At 45.2% G+C, this 13092-nt stretch overlaps 1 long non-coding RNA gene across 1 annotated transcript; it reads left to right on the top strand.

The window, feature by feature from the left end:
* Window positions 1-1541: 1541 nt before the first annotated feature.
* LOC119433919 (uncharacterized) lies at window positions 1542-10239 on the top strand. Its single transcript, XR_005188486.2, has 4 exons — window positions 1542-1703; window positions 2408-2489; window positions 7628-7751; window positions 9479-10239. It is a non-coding gene; the product is annotated as an uncharacterized LOC119433919 (long non-coding RNA).
* The last annotated feature ends 2853 nt before the right edge of the window (window positions 10240-13092 follow it).

Raw genomic sequence — 13092 nt, 5'->3', positions numbered from 1 at the left:
CATGCGTTAAGTACGTATAGCATGGCGGGAGGGAGACAAAAGAAGACCGGCAACACGTACGTTGCCGGCTCGCGAGTTTCTTGAATAAACAACGGTTCGCGAGCTGCCAGCGGTTTCTCTTTCACGGTTATATAAGGAATATGCATATAAGCGCATATAGTGTACAGCGTGATGTTTTGAGCCTGGGTCAGTCGCTCGTATTACCATGACGAGTTTCCTCTGCCGTGCAGCAGGCGTTGGATCGTCATCGGCGCAAAATTGTGGCGGAGGACCTCGCCGTGTGTTTACTCTGACGGAGGATTTAGCTGCTGCTTCGCAGGTGGCCGAATAACGAATCGAGTTACTTTCGGTCAGGTGCGAAAACACGCGACAGCAATGAAGCATTCGCGTGCAATGGCGAGTGACAGTCATCGTGCTGGGTCGTCAGTGCAGCGAACGAAGTGCAACGCTTATTGGCTTGAAGGGACGCAGAATTAGTGGGTTGGGTAGATACGAAAGTCGGGGATACCTTTATGCTAGGTTCCGCACACTTGCAAAGGTAAAGGGACATGTAATCGCAAAAGCGCCAGCTTAGTTATGAGAGCTCTGACGTGATGCTGCGCTGGAAATAATTACATATAGTGCATGCAACACTAGGGTTTCGGTCAGTCATCGTATGCAGTTCATCGTGTACGTTTGTGGCCCTCATTCGGTCAGCTATTAGATAGTTTTAGATTAGGGGACAGAAGCGGCTTTCGTATGCAAGAACTAGGGACCACGGTAATGCGCATGCGCAGACTAATTGTTGCATACAGCAAGCCGCTTGCGTCCCGTAATCTAAAACTTTCTATTTTGGACGGCAGCGATACCGTAAGCGTCATTGATCGTCCCCATGGCAACGCGGGTTTACTTTGCTGGTGTTTTCTTTTTTTATTATTTTTAATTTTTTACTTCTTTGCCTCTCAGCTTTTCAAGCCTACCGGAAATGCCATGAAATTACCTGGTTGAAATAACAGAGTGGATTCTGCCCGACTTGATTTAACCCACTAGAGTGATTTCGACGTTATTCAAATCGTGATTCGATCATCCTGCTGCTGCCGCCTATATTCAGCAGTTGCATGCAAATCGGAATCGAACAATCGCTCGTGTACTTAAATGTAGGTGCGCGTTTAGGAACCCCAGATGACCAAAATTAATCCAGAGTCCGGCCCAAGCCTGGCCTCATAACCACATCGTCGTTTTGGCGCGTAAAGCCTCAGAAATTCATTTAATTTTAAATAATTGTGGGAGTGAGCACAGACAAACGGCTTGCGCAGCGTCGCGACTCCCATATACAGGGTGTCCCAACTATCATGCACCGAACATTAAAAATACGCAAATGTCACGTGGTCGTTCTCTGTCTTTGGCTAAAGCGCACACCATGTGCATTGTATGGAGCAGGGGCGGACCATTATAACTTCGGATAGTGGTCGGCCGCTCTTCGTTGTTATCAGATAAAATTGTATGTGTGGATAAGAGGCGAAGAACGAAACCTTTTGTTTTAGAGTTCAGGGCCTCGAACAATGAGACAGTGACGGCGGTTATTCTCCCGTGAAATTCGAAGGAAACCTGCAGGGTTGAACGCATATATAATTGCGAAAAGCCTTCCCGCTATTTTGTGTCAGCGAGTTCCACAGAAGCTGCCTGGAAAGACCGTGTGCTGAAGGAGTCCACGTCACCTGCCGGTGAGCCCTCTTCTGGAGATACAGCTAACTGGACGTGCAGTTGTGTTCGTGTGTGCCCCGAAAAGAATTCCTCCGAAGCCAAATTTACAGTTTGTGCACGTTTGTGTTGATCTTTTATGCGGCGTCTAAACTTGAGTAAAATAAAAGTTGTACTCACCTATGTTTGTTCTTTGCGAAGTGTAAGCTCTTGAGTGTCCGAGCCTCAGAAGCAGCAGCAGCACAACAATTAACTTCATCAGGTTCATTAAACGTAGCCATGCTATAAGAACTACCATGCCTGTTTCTTCGGGAGTATTGCGTTTTATGTTGCACTGTTCCTAAGGGAGTCACTTGAAAGCTGATTAGCCATCACGTGACGGCTGATTGGTGCCTTAATCTTAATGTCGAATACAACATAGGTATATGAAAGTTCTGCTAGCTTCCTGTCAGTAGGAATTGCATCAGAGGGTTAGTAGAAGTGAGAAGTTTTTCATATGGGGAGCACAGCAGTCGGCTAGAGTTGCTTTGAAGTGTAGTTCGATGCTAACACTCTGCGCAATTTGAAAACAACCTCAGTGTGCGATTCTTGGAGAGGGTGCCCCAGAAGTGCATGCATATCGGGCTTACTAAAGCCCACCCTCATGCTTAAAACTGAAAATTCGAAAATACATTGAATTTATAACTTGAATATAAAATTTGAAATGTTACTCTGGCATGTTTTCTAGGGAACAGGAGAACCAAGGGACATGCTGCGAGCTACTGTGTTTGTCGTGTTAATTTGTGGTTCGGTGCTTTATAGCAGTACGGGTGAGTCAACTTCCCATTTTCAACTCATAAGGTCACTGATTACTGTGGTCATGAGGAGCAAATAGCGGACGCGACCAAGCCATGGCAGCATAGCAGCATAGCAATGCTTAAAAAAGTATATATATATATATATATATATATATATATATATATATATAATAAGGATGTTTATTGGATGGCACTCGAAGCAGCGCAAGGGCGACTGTCCAAAAAGCGCAGCAAGGACTCTCGGCACGAGCGGCGCTCGAGAGCCGAAGGAAACGACCCACTAGAAGGTACTGGCGAGGGAGACCCACTTCAAGGCGCTGGAGCGGACGACCCACTACAGAGTTCCAACGCTTCACTACAATTACCCCGGGAGCCGCCCGGCGACTTAACAGGTTGTCACCATGAGTGGGTCAGGGGTATATCTTGAGGCGCTCCGCATTGACGATGTCGCGCTCTCGATGGCGCATGTCCGAAGACGGTTCAACGGGTTCGATGAGGTAATTTACTGGGGACGTGCGTTCGACGACACGGTAGGGGCCTTCGTATTTGGGCAGCAGTTTCGAAGAGAGCCCAGTTGCGGTGGTAGGGACTGAGAGCCAGACGAGCGCCCCAGGAAAAAACGTGGGCGCAGAAGTGCTGGTGTCGCCGCGAATGCTCTTCTGCTGCTCTTGTTCATTTGTAGTAAAGGTCCGGGCCAGGTCGCGACACTCTTCAGCATGTCTGGCTGTGGCAGATATAGGGGCATACTCAGACGTGTCTGGCTTGTATGGAAGGATCGTGTCAATCGTGTGCGACGGGTGGCGGCCGTACAATAAGAAGAACGCTGAGAAGACAGTAGTACTCTGAGGGGCGGTATTGTAGGCGTAGGTGACGAAGGGCAGAATGGCATCCCAATTGGTGTGGTCGGCAGTGATGTACATTGAGAGCATGTCGCCGAGCGTGCGGTTAAATCGCTCTGTGAGACCGTTTCTCTGTGGGTGGTAAGCAATAGTTTTGCGGTGAACGACGTGACACTCTTTGAGAATGGCTTCGACGACTTCCGACAAGAAGACACGGCCTCGATCGCTGAGTAGCTCCAGAGGTGGACCGTGACGCAGTATGAATCGGTGAAGCAGGAAAGAGGCAACATCTCGTGCTGTAGCCGCTGGAAGGGCGGCAGTTTCGGCGTATCGCGTGAGATGGTCAACAGCGACGATGGCCCAGCGGTTACCAGCCGACGTCAGAGGAAGAGGTCCAGATAAATCGATGCCAACGCGCCCAAACGGCCGGTTAGGACATGGCAAAGGTTGTAGACCTGCTGACGAGAGGTGCGGCGAAGATTTCCGGCGCTGACAACCGAGGCAGGAGCGAACAAATTTCTGCACGTACCGGTACATTCCCCGCCAAAAGTACCGTTGCCGGAGTCGATGGTAAGTTTTGTATACCCCAGAGTGTGCACACTGCGGATCAGAGTGGAACGATTCGCATATTTTAGAACGGAGACTGCGGGGTACTACCAGTAACCACTGGCGGCCGTCGGCGCTGTAATTCGTCGGTGAAGTAGCTCGTCGCGAACGGCGAAATGGTGTTCTTGACGACGCAATGCGCGAGTGGGTGGTGTTGCCGACGGATCAGTGAGCAAGTCTATCAGCGAGACAATCCATTGGTCCTTGCGCTGTTCTGTAGCGATGGTGTGAAGGTCGATGGAAGAAACTGCCAGCTGAGTTCCTGAGCAGCGGGCGTTGTCGTCGGGTAAGGGGGAGCGCGAGAGGGCGTCGGCGTCGGCATGTTGGCGTCCGTTGCGGTAGAGCATGCGGATGTCGTAGTCCTGCAGACGAAGTGCCCAACGGGCGAGACGGCCTGATGGATCCTTCAACGACGACAGCCAGCATAGTGCATGGTGGTCAGTAACGACATCGAACGGGCGACCATACAAATAAGGGCGAAACTTCGTAATGGCCCAGATGATCGCCAGGCATTCTTTTTCGGAGACAGTATAGTTGGCCTCTGCTATAGTAAGCGTACGACTTGCATACGCCACGACATATTCAGGGAACCCTGGCTTGCGCTGCGCAAGGACAGAGCCAAGGCCAACACCGCTGGCGTCCGTGTGTACCTCTGTAGGGGCCGTAGGATCGTAGTGGCGTAGTATGAGCGGAGACGTCAACAAACGACTGAGCTTTGCGAACGCGTCCTCGCACACTGACGACCACAAGTCGAGGGGCCCCGTATTGCCAAGGAGCTTCGTCAGTGGCGATATAATAGTGGCGAAGTTTCGAATGAAACGTCGAAAGTAGGAACACAGTCCTACGAAACTGCGCAGTTCTTTGACGGACGTAGGTCTGGGGAACTCGGCTACGGCCCGAAGCTTGGCAGGATCTGGGAGAATTCCATCCTTGGACACGACGTAGCCCAGTATTGTCAGCTGCCGTGCGGCAAATCGGCACTTCTTTAGGTTCAACTGTAGGCCGGCGTTGCTCAAACGCGTCAAAACATGCCGGAGACGTTGAAGGTACATGCCGGAGACGGTTTTGAGGGTACAACACTCTCCACCAATTTATAAGGATGTTTATTAGATGGCACTCGAAGCAGCGCAAGGGCGACTGTCCAAAAAGCGCAGCAAGGACTCTCGGCACGTGCGGCGCTCGAGAGCCGAAGGAAACGACCCACTAGAAGGTACTGGCGAGGGAGACCCACTTCAAGGCGCTGGAGCGGACGACCCACTACAGAGTTCCAACGCTTCACTACAATATATATATATATATATATGGAAGAAATACACGTTTAACAACAACAAAAATGCTATTACTTTACTAGTAGTAAAATAGTAGTATTTTGGTTGTTAAGCGCGTGAGTATCTCATGATTATATCTCTGGGTTCGGCGCACACTCCTGATCGACTATATATATATATATATATATATATATATATATATATATATATATATATATATATATATTGCGCCAGCGCTAACACCTTGTTTAAAAAAATGAAGTCCTACATAAATTTGAACGGAAGTTATAAATTGTGCTGTAATCAAAATGAATTACATGGTACAAGGTTGTATTATTGGATGTAGTAATTACACGTGTTCCCCTGAAATCGTGCATATCTCACGACTATATGCATACGACGACGTAGTTGCATTGCTTTGTTTAATCCGCGACTTCTTTGTGTAAGAGCTATGTGGTTGTGGTATACAGGGTGTCCCAGCTTCTGTGCATCGCGTTTTTTAACTAAAAGACGGGCCATTCAAAGCGGAGATAACCAAATGCATAATAAAGTTTATTTAATTTGCGCAAGTGATGCTCTTGTCTGGGACTCCAGAAGGGCTGTTGAGGTGTTGAGGCATAATTACCAGGTCAAAGAACAGCAGTAGTCAGCGCCGTCTGCAGGCTGTAGCATTTACTAAAATAAGACAAGTAATAAAATAAATCATCATTGCTACCAGGTATTGAAAGGAAAATGCCAGGCTTCCCTTTAAAACAAAGTCACTTCTCGTAAGCAGGCATCAAGTGCGCTTCTCCGAAATAATTCTTCCAGAGGAGTCTCAGTAAGGTGGATGTTCGCCAGCATGAATAAAGTTTTGCAGAATACAGTTGAACCCGGATATATCGAATCTGAAGGTAATCACAACAAAGTTCGATATATAGGTAATACGATATATAAAATATAAGTTTTATACAAAATTTTCAAGGGGATTTTACTGCTGTTCGTTATACACAATAATTCGTTATATGTGGGTTGGATGTATCCGGGTTTGACTGTATTTGTTTATATGTGCTCACTGTATTTAATAATTACTGACTTCGCCATGACCACCAGGCACACGAAAGAACATCCCCAAGCGTAGTGAAACCGCTGTTTTAACAGCTCAACAAACATGGAGGTGAACATGAGGGTGAAGACGTGAAGGATCGCCTGTTGGGCTAGTTGGTCTAACGTAGTTACTTTCAGATATAGCGCAAATAACACACACACACACACACACACACACACACACACACACACACACACACACACACACACACACACACACACACACACACACACACACACACACACACCACACACACACACACACACACACACACACACACACACACACACACACACACACACACACACACACACACACACACACACACACACACACACACCACACACACACACACACACACACACACACACACACACACACACACACACACACACACACACACACACACACACACACACACACACACACACCACACACACACACACACACACACACACACACACACACACACACACACACACACACACACACACACACACACACACACACACACACACACACACACACACACACACACACACACACACACACACACACACACACGCACACGCACACACACACACTGATTGATAAGGTGAACCACGTGCGCAAGTGTCACGCCCGCTTCTCCATGCGAGGGTGATAAAAACAAATCTAAAAAAGTGAACAATACTGCTATCTGCCTCAGACAACAGAGTGCAAGTAGTCCATCAGTTCGGCAGTGTGCAAAAGAATAGACGAAGCGTCTATTCCGAACGGTGCACTAACGACCGGCTCAGGGAGCATGCGCTAAAAGTTGAGAAAAGAGATGACAAGTATGCACATTTGGTTGCCCCTATCTGCACGTGTGGTTGCGAGGCACGATTTTATGAGACCACCATCTCAGGCAAAACTGCAAACTACACGGCTCGAGTGGCTCTAGAAGCATTCTTTATCCACAAGAATTCAGCTATTTGTATAAGCGAAGCGTCTATTCTTTTGCACAATGACGAACTAGACTACTTGAACTCTGTTGTGTGAGGCAGATAGTAGTATTGTTCACTTTTTTATATTTGTTTTTATCACCTTCGCATGGAGAAGGGAGCGTGACACTTGTGTACGTGGTTCGCTTTATAAATCGGAGGGTGCGTCGATTGTAATAAACAGTTCCATGGTAGTAACGCTCGTACGCGTCTGTCGCGTCTTCGTGTGTGTGTGTACTTATTTGCGCTATATCTGAAAGTAACTGCGAAGATGTGATCCAACTTATTTTTTATTTCTACGCAGTATTCGTTGTGAGCAGGCGTGCCGCGAAGAAATCCGGAAATCTTATTGGAATATCCACTGTTTTTTTCCCTTCTTTTTTGACAGCCTTGAAATCAGCGCCTAAGTGCACCAAGCCGGATTGTTACAGACAGCCAAATGGACAGAATACAACCTGTACGAACCCATGCGAGGCATACTTCTGCAAGAATGGAGATCTCGTGACTCTAAAGTAATCCTCATATTACTTTTCAGGAAATCTGTATTCATAACACTTTCCCTTCTGCTCTGCGCCTTTTTTTTTAGCACTACGCTAATTTTTAGGGCTACAGGAAGCGCAAATAGAATTCGTCTAGATAAGCACAGAGCCCTCGAAGAACAACATATAGTTCTTGCCAGCGAGAGACCTGCGGTAAGCGAGAAGACAAAGTAAACATGAAGTAACGCTTATTCTGCGGGGAGTTTCAATTAACTGGTACCAAGCCTTACGAAAATCCACGTGTGCATTATGAGAATCAACCAACTTAATATTGTTCACTGGCTTTTTGAGCAACTCAAAGTAGTATTTGGTATGAGCTTAGGTAATAACAATATTTAGTTTTTCCGATCTGCATAGAAAGTGCGCGAGATTCGAAAAGTACATATGAGATGATATGACTAGGCACTCGAGTGCTGTGACATTGTGTCCTCAAATATGCTACCAACAAATGATCCATGCGGCACGCAGACCGAAGGCATCAAGCAATCATATACAGGGTGTCCGAACTATCATGCACCAAGATTTAAAAAATATGCAAATCCCAAGTTACTGGACAGAACCAAGGTAATGTTGTTTGGCGTCGCTTGGAGATTCTCAGATTATTTTTTGCATTCCGCCTAATTAGATATATAGTCCTAAGTAATTAATCAACTTCTAAATTAATATAGTTAAATGAAAAGTGCCCATGAGAAGATTGTAGAGCAACATGAGAAACTCCCGATACAGCTTTCTGTTGCTCAATACGCATGCTACATAAACGTGTTTTTTTCCGAGCGTGAAAGATGTCCGCGAATACACACAAAGTGCCTCGAGCAGCCACTCATGCGGCAATCTTGCGGGCATTCGCGGGCTTCTCTCACGCTCGCACAAACACTTTTATGTAGCACGTACTGGGCAACAGAAAGCTGTATCGCAAGTTTTTCATGTTGCTCTAAAATTTTCTCATTGACACTTTGATAATTAGGACAGTACTTGTCGAGTTGGAAAATTAATTACAATTACATAGTGAAATAGCTAGCAACGAAATATTACTGGCGGCTACTCCACTGTACTGGAAACAATATGCGCTAGGCTTTCTTCGACTACTGCAGTTGCTCTTTTTTTTAAATCTTGGTCTAAGAGAGTTAGGACACTCTGTATATAGAGTGTTTTTTGATCGTGAATAGATTTAAAGAAATACGCAATAGATTACACGATAAACCCCAAAAAGAAACCCACACAAAATGCCTAATTAACAAAAATTCACTAATCAACGTCTAAACTGCGACATTTATGGTAATTATTTATATGCCAGAAATAGGGTGGGGGATTATTTTTAAACGCAAACCAATTTTTTTAATCTTTAGAATGCGCGCCCAGTTTGAGACATTATTTATCAAACTTGAACCCTTCTACTCAGCGTTACCGAAACCGAGCACGCGAGAAGCACCGGAAGTCCAGTCCCGAAGTTTCGTCACAGGGATACGCCCAGGGACGAAATTTACGTCATAAGCTTGAATGAGAGCAACTAACAAATTTTTGTTGGTGGCATTTCTGCGCTGGCCCCTGTCCTCAGGGAGGCAAGAACATTGCATACATTGTAGGCGCATACGCCCAGTTTCTTCGTGAGATCCCGAAATAGTTTTAAGGAGAGTAGGAAATAAGCGAGATGAACGAACAAATATTGTGTCCAGTTAAGTGTTGTCTTTCTTACACAACAGGTGCGTAGGAGCAGACGACCCTCTCTGCAAGCTCCTTACGGAGGTACTGGACCGTATCCTGATTGTTGTGGCCCAGTGATGTGCAGCAAATCCTCAGGAAAGAGCAGATCTCGAAGGCTTTAAATGACTTCGAGACCGCGGTCTAAAGAAAACTTGAAGGATACAAGTTCACAATGACTGAGCCCAAGCGACCAAGAGGGTGCACCAGGAAGTGTACGGAAGATCAGACAGTTCCAGTCTCGTGTTTGTCTTGCATTTCATTTATGTGACAATTCCATTACCTCACCATTTGAAGAAAGTTTTATTTCATATAGTTTTGACTACAAATGACATGCGACTGTTTCTGTTACACCACCCGATTCCCATCAAAAAATAAAAATAAAAGATGGCTTCTTGAAGATTACCGAGAATGCCAAAAGGTGTATGATCGTATGGGTCGGCAGCTGGAGCGACTAGGTACAAAGCGCTGGCAGGAATTCTGCACTTCACTCACTCCCTTTACACCTGAATCAAAATTATGGAATGTTCTGCGCTCTTTAAGTGGACCAGTAACGCACCAACAGCCATTCAGAGCACTAGCTTTAGTCCAGAAAGTACCGGAAACAACTATAGCAAATGAGTTTTGTCAGCTTATTACTCGCCCAAGTGCAGCAGTAAACACATCTGAATACAGTAATTCTGTCGAAGAAGTCAAAGCATCGATCAATTTTTCTATTAGAAGCGATCATCATGACCTAGATCAACCGTTTTCACTAGAAGAATTAAAGAACGCTCTTGTATCGTGTCGCCAGAGGACAGAAGCTGGACCTGACGGGGTCACATATGCTGCCCTGAAAAATTTGGGTCCTGTAGCCACAAATACTTTATTAAAATTACTGAATGATGCATGGATATCGGAATGTCTTCCTCCTTCTTGGAAAATTGCGCGAGTAGTTCCGATACTAAAACCGGGTAAAACTCCTTTATCGTTAGATTCTTTCCGCCCTGTAAGCCTGACAAGTTGCGTTTGTAAACTTATGGAAAAGATGATTGATGCTAGGCTTCAATGGTGGACAGAATGCACCAACGCACTGCCCGAAAATATGGCGGGCTTCCGCAGGCGCCGGTGTACGATGGATGAAATTTTAGATCTTGTTACATACGTAGATCACGAGAGGAGCTGTGGAAGAATCACCATTGCAGTGTTTCTAGACATAAAGCGTGCATTTGACACAGCCAGCCACACTCACGTACTGCATGGGTTAATTCAGTTGGGCATAGTTGGCCGAACACTGAGATGGATTGCGGAATTCTTAAGAGACAGGAAAATCTATATTGAAACTGCTGATGGCAAAAGCACAGAGCATAAAGTGAATCAAGGCGTTCCACAAGGTAGTGTACTCAGTCCATTTTTATTTAACTGTGTTATGGCTGAATTACCCCATATCTTGCCTACTACCTTGAATTATTCACTATATGCAGACGACTTGTGCATATGGACTTCTGACACGAGTACTCAAGCCGTTCAGCAAACGTCACAAGCTGGCCTAACAGTGATTAATGCTTTTTTGAAAAGTAGAGGTATGATTATTTCACTTGAGAAAACTGCTGTACTTCCTTTTACAAGGAAATGCCTCAAGAGATTCCAACTTGTGCTAGACTCTCAGCGTTTGCAACTTGTGCGACAACATAAGTTCTTAGGTGTTATTATAGACAGACGGTTATCATGGGCTCCCCAAATAAAAGCATTAGAGGAGAAAGTCAACTCCCTAATCAACATTCTTCGTCGATTTGTTGAGGTGAGATGGGGTAGTTCAACCTCTTCTTTATTACGCATTCACTCGGCGATCATTAGACAAAGAATAGCATACTCTGCTCCTGTACTACATGGAATATCCCGTAATCTAGAGGAAACCATTCAAAGATTAATGGCCAGAAGCCTTCGCATATGCCTTGGTGTTCCCCGTGCATCTGCCAGTGCTTTGGTAATTGCTGAGTCCCGCCAACCAACTTTTCATGCACTAAGATTTACGGAAACTTGTCGTCACTTTTTTCGTTTAGCAACACAACACGCTAATCATCCATTATGCCAAAACCTTCAAGGTAGAACCGCTGCACGCATACATGATGAAATACGGCGGTGCAAAAACTTACTACCTGCTTACGAATACTGGCCTGCATGCGCAACACATCCCCCATGGCGACTTACAATTCCAGAAATAGTCACTTCAATTCCTGGAGTAGGTCGTAAATGTGATATGCCCGTAGTTGCGATAAAGCAATTAACTTTATCACATCTTTACACTAACTACGTAGATCGCATTCACGTATATACCGATGGATCATGCTGGAAACAAAGCTCTACATCAGCGTTTTATATACCTACATACCAAAAGAAAAGATCTTATAAGCTTTGCCAATTTACAACGTCCACAACGGCAGAACTTTACGCAATACTTTCTGCTTTACATTACATATGTCAGCCTTCAGGACCTCTTCGCTGGGTAATTCTGAGTGATTCGCAACCCTCATTGCTGAGCCTAAATGAAATCAGCTTAAGAAAAAGAAACAGCACATTGGCATATGAAATACAGAAGACATATGCCATAGCGAAAGATCTGATAGCTTTCCAGTGGATTCCAAGTCACTGTGAAATCATAGGAAATGTAACGGCTGATCAAATGGCACGTGAGGCTCATCAAAAAAATGAATTATCACTAGTTCCTCTAACAATGAGTGACGCGCGTTGTTTATTGAACAAACTATGCGGTAAATTGTCCAAGGAAACTTGGTTCATAAATGATGCGCAGAACTCTCGATTATATAATATTGATCCTGGAATAGAATTCAATATTCCGTTTAAAAATAACCGATCGGTTGAAACAACAGTACATAGGCTTCGTGTAGGCACTGCCTATACTAAAAGCTTCCTGTATAGGATAAGAAAAACTAATAGTGCTACATGCTCATGTGGAGAGGCTGAAGAAGACATAGAACACCTTCTTCTACGCTGTAAAAAACATGACGCTTCCCGTAAGAAGCTTTCAGAAAAACTACGTGGCTTGGACAGACGACCACTATCCATAGGAAAAATTTTGGGTCCATGGCCTACAGAAAAACAACAAAACATCGCTGCGCGCGCCTTGGTACAATTTTTGCAGGAATCAAAAATATCACAAGTATACTCTTTTGTAGTGCGAACATTTATTTATATTTCAGTTAGGATTTTCTACGTGAACGTTCGTGCATGTGGTTATTAGTCCAGTTTTGTGAGTTTTGACAACATTCTGAGGACAACTATCATGCAAGAGAAGAAGAGTAGCCGGCGCCACATATAGGTACCAACCTCTCCTTAAATGCATTTAATAAAAAAAAAAGATGGCTTCAGCAGGGCAGGAAATTGAACCTATAGCCACCTTGTGTTCAGCAGCATAGCGCCATGGCAGATGATCCACTGCAATGGATGCAGCCGTTGTCTTGCAGTCGAAGTCGATCACGTTCTTCACCGACGAAATACCATATTACCAAACAAAACTCCCAGTCGCAACTCGTTGAATAACACCGAATTTTTTAGCCCATCTAATTGAAAATGGGGGAAGCTTCCAGCAGAGGCTGCTAGGAGCACGGATTATCCT

The sequence above is a fragment of the Dermacentor silvarum genome, chromosome 11 (assembly GCF_013339745.2).
Source record: "Dermacentor silvarum isolate Dsil-2018 chromosome 11, BIME_Dsil_1.4, whole genome shotgun sequence".
NCBI classification, from domain to species: domain Eukaryota; kingdom Metazoa; phylum Arthropoda; class Arachnida; order Ixodida; family Ixodidae; genus Dermacentor; species Dermacentor silvarum.
This window is presented reverse-complemented; position numbering and strand designations above follow the sequence as displayed.